This window comes from Symphalangus syndactylus, chromosome 4, assembly GCF_028878055.3.
Source record: "Symphalangus syndactylus isolate Jambi chromosome 4, NHGRI_mSymSyn1-v2.1_pri, whole genome shotgun sequence".
In the NCBI taxonomy this organism is placed as follows: domain Eukaryota; kingdom Metazoa; phylum Chordata; class Mammalia; order Primates; family Hylobatidae; genus Symphalangus; species Symphalangus syndactylus.
In genome coordinates, this window is record NC_072426.2 from 97624540 (window position 1) to 97635000 (window position 10461).

General features: G+C 42.3%; 1 protein-coding gene and 1 long non-coding RNA gene across 2 annotated transcripts in view; one reads left to right on the forward strand and one right to left on the reverse strand.

Moving 5' to 3' along the window:
* Positions 1-10461, reverse strand: part of LRMDA (leucine rich melanocyte differentiation associated) — a 1130865-nt gene that overhangs the window by 569247 nt on the left and 551157 nt on the right. The gene's annotated exons all lie outside the window — the stretch shown is intronic.
* LOC129480981 (uncharacterized) lies at positions 1032-3411 on the forward strand. Its single transcript, XR_008657212.1, has 3 exons — positions 1032-1197; positions 1837-1912; positions 3156-3411. It is a non-coding gene; the product is annotated as an uncharacterized lncRNA (long non-coding RNA).

Below are 10461 nucleotides of genomic sequence, written 5' to 3' on the forward strand. Positions count from 1 at the left end.
TCACCAAGTTGGCCAGGATGATCTCGATCTCTTGACCTTGTGATCTGCCCGCCTCGGCCTCCCAAAGTGCTGGGATTACAGGCATGAACCACCGTGCCCAGCCCACTCACTCTTAAAGGGCTTAAAATGTATGGATAATATTGTCCAATCAAAGCCAAAGAAACCATTCCAGTAGAAGAGTAACTATCGCATCTGAAAACCCACCCTGTTATATATTATTTCAATAGATGAAGATGAAAAGGGAAAAAGAGTCTTTGCTGATGAAAAGATGCATCCAGAAACCAAGTCTGCTCAACCTCTGCAGTGTTTGCGCAATACTCCACGGTGCCCTGCATGGCACCTGGCAGAGAGTAGAGCCCAATAAACATTAGATGAATGAATGATACAACCCAGAAAACATATCTTCCAATTGTCAGACAAATGGACTTAAATGTCTAAAAAGCAAACCAGCAGACACACAGACACACACCAAACCAGCAAAGAAACCATTTGGTTCAAAAAGTGAAAGCAAAATGTGAAATAGTCACAGCAAATTTCAAAAGTTAAGAATATAAAAGTAAACCACTTTAATAAGCAGACAATGTGTATAACTTATACCAGTGGAACTTGCTAACATTTATAACAACCCACAAATATATCCTTGATGTTTGTGATTCGAACATTCATTTGAGCTGCCAACTTTTGATGAAGTTCTAGTTTAAAACATACTAGGGGAGAGTTCTATAACACATGGATTGGGACCACACACATTACCAAAGGGTTAATATTAGAAACAGTATTGACTAGTTTCATTCTGGTTGCTAAGCAACATTTCTTCCTTCCCCCAGTGGTCTGAGAGAGAGGATAAAAAGGCCAGAAAATGAGAAATGTTGGAAAAATAGGAAAGTGAAATTCAATGGATCATAAGGTACAATTTGTAAGAAGAGTAAAAGAGGAAATAATTCTTGCAGGATGTACTAAGACATCAGTTGCTTTATGACATCATGAGAGTAACACATTGAGCCTCCAGCTCCAAAGAGAGAGAGTGGAAGATGAATGTCCCCTAATCCCTGTATAATGCTGCTCATGTTCAGTTCACACTTAGCCAGACACGCACGGGTCCAGGATGACAGCAAGCTGACCTGCATGACAGAACATTATAGCCCCCCTTCTAAAAAATCTATCAAGTTCACGAGGCCCAACCAAACCTTACCCACTGTAAGTCACTGTCCCATTCCTTAAAGGACCTTCCATTCCCTGCATATCCGAAGGGCCTCTGGTAGGCAATTCATGTACTCAACAGTATTGACTGCATGCTCTCCATGTGCCAGACACAGGGCTGGGTGCTGGAGAAGGGGGAGCAGGGCCCTTGACTGATCACTCACCAGTGTGCTTGATCCCTTTGGTCATCATCTCAGTGTCCCATTTTTGTCAGGATCCCATGATACAGCAATGAAAAAACCTTAAAGAATAACCTAGGAGATGTTCTAGGACAGACCCACAAGGCTACTGAACTGTTTGCTGCCTTTAATCTCCATCACGAATTATCCCTTTGAGTGAAGACCTCAAGTCCATGTTGAGAGTGAGAGAGGCCATGCCAGTGTGAGGACAGTGGGTATCTGGGAAATTGCTGTACCTTCTGTTCAATTTTTGCTGTGAACTATAAGTACTCTAAAAAATAAAGTCTATTAAAAGAAGAAAGAGAGAGAAAAGTAAATTATTCAGAAGAAAAAACAAAACCTTGTCAACAAGCTCATTCTAAAATAAATGACCCAGAGAGGGCTACATATTAGTCTGTTAATGTCCATTTTCATAGATTAGTTCATCAGACTAGCTTTTGCCTGTTGTGTCCTGCAGGAACACAGATGATGGACAGGGCGGTTCTGACAGTGGGAAGAGACCTGGGAAACAGCTGGCACATATGGACTAGCTGGTAATTGGGGTGTGGGAAGAAACATGGGGAGGAGGGGAAATCAGAGGGTCCTGAGTGGAGTGAAGGGGTCCTCGACATCCAAACAGAGATGGGGAAAAGGGAAGAAAGGGCACCAAAAAGGACATAAACAAGATGCGTTTATCAGCAGGGGCCTTGATGCTGGTCCCCACGGGATGTTGGGGAAATTACTTAACCCTATCCCAGACTAAGTTTCTCCATCTATAGAATAAAAAGAACACTTAGCTTACAGCACTGGAAAAATTAAAAGTAATATATTTAAAGCATATCCCATGGTACCTGGCACAGAGTAAATGTTCAATAAACTCTAATCAATGTTATTATCATATATGGAGCCACTTTAAACATAAAGCACTAGTTTTAATTGTTAATAAAGTCATCATTTATAGCTGTGTCTAAGACTGCTCCTGATTAACTGCCAATCTCACTCCTCTAAGCCAGTGTTTCCCTAATTTCAGTCATGTGTGTACCACCCTTGTAATTTCTGCTCTATTCAAATGTCATCTATTGTAATCATTATTATTAATAATAGCGGTAATAGAAGCCATAATAATAATAACGACAGAAATAATAACAATAAGAACAATGACTAATGTTCATGGGCTACTCATTACATGCCTGGCACTATTCTTAGAGCTTTAAAAGTACTAACCCATTTGGTCCTTACCACAACTCTGTGAGATGGGTACTATTATTAATGCCATTCTACAGATAAGCAAAGTGGTGCATGGACAGTCCAAGGTCATTTGGCCAATAAGTGGCAGGTTACAGATTCAAACTCAGGCCTCAGGACCCACATTTAGCCACTGCACAGATTGCCTGGCTCATCTCCATATGCCTGCATTTACTTAATTTTTTAAACATTGATGCAGTTGAATGCAGACTTAAAGAAAAGCATTATAACATTGTATCACACTGTAGGAGATCTGTGAAATCCTGGGTTTGATATGCTAATTATAACATGGTTGCATACAAAAAATTATAAGATTATTCAAATAAAAAATGTATTTGTGCCACCTAAAATCATCTAGGAAACAAAATTTAATACTGCTTTAGGTACCTGGGAATTCCTTCAACCTCAAGTCACAAAACCACAGGACAATACTGGCAACGCACTGGTAGTTCCCTGTGTCCATACCCATTCTCCACCTCCTGCTTTGTAACAGAACTTGGATTTTTATTTGGCATGTGGCTGCCAAGCTAAATGATTCCATTTTCCTTTCAGCTAGCTGTGGCTCTGTGACTAAACTCTGGCCAATGAGATGTCAAAGAATGTCTTACGTGTGACTTGCTGGAAGTTTCCTTAAGAGGTAATGAGACTGCTCTTTGTTCCTTCCTCCTCCCTGCTTCTTGAGGGAGGAATGAGCACAGAATGACAAGAGCACAAGCTGCCACCTTGAATCATGAGAAACTATGCTAAGAATGTCAGAGCTACAAAGAGAGGGAACCAGGGTTCCTCATGACACCATGAAATTATCACACCAGCCCTGCAATACTTCCATACTCCTTTTATGTGAGAGAAATAAATCTCTACAATGTTAAGTCACTGTTAACTTGAGCTCTTCTGTTACACGCAGCTAAGCCTCATTCTAATGAACACACCATCCATCCCTTGCTCCAGTGCCCTCCGTCTCCAACCAGGAATAACTCACGGAGAGGACCTGTCCCCTAAGTTGTAGCCAATGAACTGAATAGCCCTGGGACAATCAGCACTGCCATTCATGTGTCCATTTATAAACCACTCTCCTCCAAACACTTTATATGCAGTATTCCATTTAACTCCCTCAACAAACCTACAAGACAGGGACCATTATGACCATATCTCCACAGATGCGGAAACTGAGGCACAGAGAGGTAGGTACCTTGTCCAAGGTCACATGACTAAAAAGTGGCAGAGCCAGAATGCAACCCGACAGTGTGACACCAGAGGATGAGTTCTCAACCCTGAGGCTCTCTCCCTGAAATGAAACAGGCATCAGACCTGGACCCTCAGAGGGACTGGCTTCTTTGAAGCTCAAAGGGCTCTACCATCATAGGCCGTGGGCAGCTCCCCAAAGGCTAAAGTGACTTTAGCCTCTCTAGAGATCACCCCGGGGGCCCTAGCAAATGCTTTCTGTCATCGTATTAACACTACTTTTTAATTAGGACCAGTGCAAACCTGATACTTAAGCAGAAATGTCTGTTTATTGATTTATTTTGTGTGTGGAAAAAAATATTAAAAAGATGTCCAAAAAGAAGATTCAGAAAATCTTTGCTCCTGCCCCTCAGGAATTCAACTCAGCTCCCCAGATGCCCTGGACAGAGGGGGACGTGTGGCCCCCCACAGTCACCATGGAGTTAACTCATATTTCCCAGGCCTGGCACATGTTCAGTCAAAAACCTGGCGGAGTGCCTGTTGTTTACTGAAGCTGGGGAAGAAGCATCTGCAACATTACGAAAAGCATATTGTAAAAGGCAACACATGCAAATTAAACCTCTTGAGCTATGAGTAAATTGCTGGGAAAATTTATAACTCATTTAATAAAACTTGAAGTAAATACATAGTCTGGCTCCCAGGGAAAACAAAATATTTCCCACAATTCTCTTCCCTTTAAAAAAGGAAAAAAAATAAAGGAAGAGAAGGACCATCGAGCTAGACGGCTCTATCTAGTATAAAGTGTAACTAGCAACTGTGGTGTGAGCAAACCCCATTTAGAGTTATGGGGCATTTCATACCCACGTGGGCAGTGCCATGCCCTCTGCTCTGGGAAGTTGACAATGTTCAGGCCTAAGACATTTCCACAATAATCCATGATTGTGTTTATCCAACAAAGCTCTACTGAGCATCTTCTATTCATTAATTCACCCAACAAGGGTTTATTCAGTATCTACCAGACAGGCATTGTAATGTGGCCATTAGGAACACATGCTCTGGAGCCTTGAATCCAGACTCTGCCACTTACTAGGTGCATGACCTTCAGCTATTGCATTCATAAACCCTCCATGCCTCAGTTTCCTCATCAGTAAAATGGGAATAATAATAATATCCACATCCTGTGGTCATTGTAAACACTAAATGGCTTAATATATGTGAAGGGCTTGGGACAATGCCTAGCAAATAGTAATACTTTGACAAATATTAACTGCTTATTAGTTATTAGCTGGCATTATGGTTCAGCCCCTCTGCCAGGTGCAGGGGGCATAGGATTGAACAAACAAGGTAGGTGAAGGCCCTGGCTCATGGAGTTTATACTCTACTGAGGGCAGACAGAAAATACACATTTAGGCAAATGAATAAACAGCACTTGTGAAGATAATAATACGTGATCTGAAGAAAACAAAAAATCAACAGAATAGACAGAGACTGCCAGTTATAAGTGGGTTATATGAGTGTTTGAGGAGGCAATATTTGAGTTAAGACCTAAACGATAAGAAGGAACCAACTTAACCAAGAATGTTGTATACAAAAGGAATAGCTTTTTAAAGATTCTAAGATGAATGAATGAATGAATAGGTTTGTTCTTTTTGAGTGACCACACAAGGCCAAGGGGCCTGGCATGTACAGAGTAGAGAGAGTTCTGCAGGGATGAAGTGGGAGATGTTGACAGGACCAGACCAGACCAGGCCTTGCAGGCCATGGAAGGACTTTGGATTTTACACCAAGTGCAACAGGTAACTGCTGGAGGGAATTCAGAAAGAGAGTGAAGGAGCTGATTGACAATTTGAATGCCCACTCTGGCTGCCATGTGGCAAATAGATTGTAGGAAGAAAAGAGGAAAAGGGATAGAGCAGTTTGGAAGCTACTACTGTTGTCCCGGAAATATGTAATGGTGGCTTGGCCCAGGGTGGTGATGGAAGAGATTCAGGAAACATTTTAGAATTAGAGGTGACAGGACTCTGATGAATTGGAAATGGTGGTGAAGGAAAGAAAGAAAGAAAGAAAGAAAAAATGACTCTGATTTTGGAGAGGTCTGGGATGCTCATTAGCCTGACAGATGCTGTAGAATATTGAGCAGACATGATTTCTATTCGAAAAGAACTTTTGAGATAGTTGGTCACAGCAGCCTAATACACACAACATAGAACCAAAGGAAGATGTGACAGAAGTGCCTCTGTTCATGATTCAGAGTTCAAGGCCCAAAGAAAGGAGAGCATGCCATGGGCAGTTTTCATGGAAGGCCACAGAAAACAGGGTACCCGATCTGTCCTTGAAGGACACAGTCCCTGACACTCCACAAAGAGTGTCACATGAGCACACATATAGAGGAGGAAAGCCCAGAATGGTCCACCCCAAAGAAACAAGGAAAGTCACTTCACAGAGACGATTCCTCTATCCAATTCACTGCTGTTTTACTGAACCATATCCTGGAGGTCTGGTGCTGAAGGGAAAGTGGGAGGGAGGTAATGACCTCACTCCTATTGGGTCATCTTTGTTTCCATCCTTCAGAAAAAAATCAGGAAGTCCTGGGAAACAACCATCAGTGTAGAGGCACTCAGGCAAGTTGGGCAGTGGGACAGTGGCTTAGAGCCCAGGGCCTTCAGCCCCCTAGAGCTGCGTGACCTAGACAAGTTACTTCTCCAGTCCTCAGTGTCTATAGAATGGGGTAATTATGGTACAGCATCTACCACGCAGGATTCAGTAAAATAACTCCATCCCAAAGGACTTAGTACAATGCCTGACCTAAGATGAAAGTTATCAGTAGTTTTTATTTAAAGAAATGCTGGTCCTTCCATAGCATCCTGTAGATCATCTGTCATAGCTTGTACATACTTGGTGGTCATCGCTCATTAAAGCATCCATCTTCCTCATTGGTTTTTAAATACACAAGTGAACTTTTTGGGGATTGTGCATCATTATTATCAGCAGCTAATACAGTGCCTTCCAGTAATCCTCATCATGGTAATAATACTGCAATTATTATCTATGGTATATATTTAGTAAACTCTCACTATGTGCCAGGTATTATGCTAAGCATGTTGTAGGTATGAAATTTTAAGGGACAGGATGGCAGTTAGGAGCATAGAATCCTTCCTTTTGAATCTCTGTTCCATTGCTTACTACCTGTCTGACCTTTGGCAAATAACCTTTCTACAACTCAGTTTCCTCATCGGCAAAATGAAGAAAAAGCAATACCTACCTCATTGAGCTGCTGGGAGGATTGAATGAATTCATGAATGTGAAATTCTTAGAATAGGCCTGGCCCTTAGTATAAGGCTATAAAAGCAATAATCATGATTATCAATAACAGTAACCCTATAAGTTAGGTGCTGCTATCCCTATTTTACAGACAAAGAAACAAAGGCACACAGAAGTTCAATAACCACCCAAATGGCCACAGGTTTACTAAGAGGTAGAATCAGGATTTGCACTCAAGCAGTCTAACTCCAGAAAGGAAATGACTAACAATGATATTTTGGAGGTAGCAATGTTGAGCATCCCACTTTGCTATGTAGCTCATCCCCTGAATGCTTTGGGCCTGAACACCATGAATCATGGTCAAAGTCAGGCTCAGCAAGGTGTGTCTGCCTCCCCTCCATGTTGCCCCAGGGGACAAGTTAGGTGGAACCAAGACACATTTGTGGATGGCAGAGATGCTATATCTACAGGGGAAATTAACAGAAGAAAGAAGAAGAAAACTGGGGACAATGGAATACCACAGATAGAAGATGCAAAAGTGGCCCCTTTAAAAGTGAAAAATGTGTTGTTTGTAGTTTTGCCAACATCTATAAGATGACTACTGGGGTTGTTCAAACTATGTGCCAAGCCCTGGCAGGAGAGCTCAGACCAATAGGTAAGTTCGGCTCCACGAAAGACCTATATCAAGCTCACATGGTCAGGCATTTTGGGGCCCCTTTCGTAGAGATTCCCTCTAAATCCAGGTTGCTTTCAACTATAGAACCTTTTCCTTTGGGTTCAGGTGGCCTTTCTCCTCCACCTCCTGCGGTACTTCTGACCCCCACGACCCCACCGCCCCCAAGTCATGGTGCTGTCATTATTCATCTTAATTCAGCTGCCATAATACTACATAAAGAATGAGGGCTGCCAGGCGCGATGGCTCACACCTGTAATCCCAGCACTTTGGGAGGCCAAGGTGGGCAGACCAACTGAGGTCAGGAATTTGAGACCAGCCTGGCTAACATGGTGAAACCCTGTTTCTACTAAAAATACAAAAAATTAGCCAGGCGTGGTGGCGGGTGCCTGTAATCCCAGCTACTTGGGAGGCTGAGGCAGGAGAATCACTTGAACCTGGGAGATGGAGGTTGCAGTGAGCGGAGATCATGCCATTGTACTCTAGCTTGAGCCACAAGAGCAAAACTCCATCTCAAAAAAAAAAAAAAAAAAAAAAAAGGACAAGGGCACAGGCCTCACCTGTCCAGCAGGTCATTATGATTTCTGTGTCTCCTTACACAGTGGAAAAAAAGACAGTGATGGCATATGAGAACTGCACATAGCTTAAGGCCTTGAGGCAACAGTGTCACATAGTCCTGAGTTTGAATCCCAGCTCTGTCGCTTACTTGCTGCATGGCCTTAGGCAAGTTACTTGAGCTATTTAATGAATCTGAGCCTCAGGTGCCTCATCACTAAAATGGGATGAAAAATAGTACCTACTGCAGGACTACTGGAAAATGAGTGGAGAGTGAATGTGAAACACTTGGCACAGTGCCTAGAACATAAGAACTCATAAACAGGAGTAGCTGCTGCTGCTGCTGCTATTGTTGTTAAAGTGGTTTCGTCCTGAAAGGACTTACTCCCAATATAGTCTTAATTTCCCCAGTGTAGCACGCAGGGTAGAGGAACTCAACAGAACCTCTTAACTGGAACTTACAGAAGCGACATTCCAGGAAGCCCCAGCCCCAGACCCAGCCCCAGCCCCTCACATGCCTATTTGTGTGGGCTGCAGATGGTGGCAGAGGAGACTTGGAGATCCCAGCACAGGGGAACTTTATAAACTCCTGATAATTCCTCTAAGAATAAAGGCAGAAGATGACGGCTTCTGACGCACACTGCTGCAGGCCTCTCTCCGATCTCTCATGTATTTGGACATCCCTCAGGCCCATCAGAATCCAGAGACTGCTGTCTGCTGACTGACAACAGAAAGAGAAATTTAGAGGTGTGAGTGAAATGACAGAGCTGTCACGGCTGCCTCTGAAACGACTCTTTTCTTAAAGAAAGAAAAGATAACAGTAAAAAAAAAAAAAAAGAAAATTCTCAGACAGCTGCTATATCCTGTCACAGTTGCTGAGAGAGGTTTTTTGTATTGTTTTTCAAAAACGCTTCGGATGAATTTTTAAAATGAGAAGGGGAAAATAACCCAAATTTTAATCTCAGTCTTTTATATGAATAGGATAGGATTTGGGGATAAGTTTTTTCCTTGGGACACTATAGAGGAAAATGTCAGCTAGATAGTCTTCCCTGGGGTAAAGGAGAGCTTTTCTCGCTCTTTAAAAAAATATTCATTAAAAAAAAAATCCCAAACTCCAAAATCCAGACTCCAAAGTCTCCTTCTTTCCTTTCACTGGGACCAGCTCATGAACTCAGATCCTAATTCTTAGGTGGACTTATAACCAACTAATACCATAGTAGTCATCATCCCCGGGCTGCTATAATTCTAGCACATCAAAGTCATGTGTTTGTCAAACATTCAGAAAACAGCTGAAGCGATACATCCAAGAGCCAGATCTCACTCTCCCTTTCTTGCCAGCCAATATTTCCTCTAGTGTTAGTTATTTTAAATGTCTTGTTTCTTTCTTTGACATCTGAAATATGAAAGACTGACCATTTGGAGGGTTTTCTTAAAAAAAAACCACTCTCCAGATGGAAATCCACAGGCTGACAACATCCAGCAACCCTTTAACCACACAGAAGTCGTTGGCCAAAAAGATCACGTTTCAAAGGCTCCCATTTTGTTGGGTTTTCTGAGAACCCTAACTTCACTATAACCATGAGAAGAAAGAGATTCCCAATCTCACCCACAGGTCAAGCACAGCCCAGAAAGGAATGCCTTTATTAAGATAATGTCTTGAAATACCCAATAATTCTAATAGCAACTAAAAAAACAGATCATAATAGATGGAAGGAAATTGCAGTTGGAGTACTTTTCCAAGAGTCCAAGAGGGCCAGAATAAGAAACCCCATCTTTGCTTGTAAAACACTCCAGGAGAACCACAAGCTTACACTGAATTGCTGATTGATGTAACACTTGGATTAGAAATATACCACATGAAATACAATTTCCAGAGAGGAAAAGGAAGTTCTTGATGAGCCTGGTGAAAGAGTGATAAAAGCTTCACTCAAGGCTTCCACTTTAGTATCAGATTGTGGGAAACTATCATTGAAACAACCCAACTGCGTCCATTAGCCATTAATCGACGAGCACTACATAAACCCTTAACACCTCCGCTAAGAGAAGGCCCCATAATCACCCTGTTTTCCTGCTGCGAGAAGGGAGAAGGGAAAACAGCAGATGGGAAGGCTGTCTATAGCTACCCCAAGAACAAAAGACATTCTTCTTGATGGGGAGAGAAAGGGAAGAAGGAAATGTCCAAAGGAA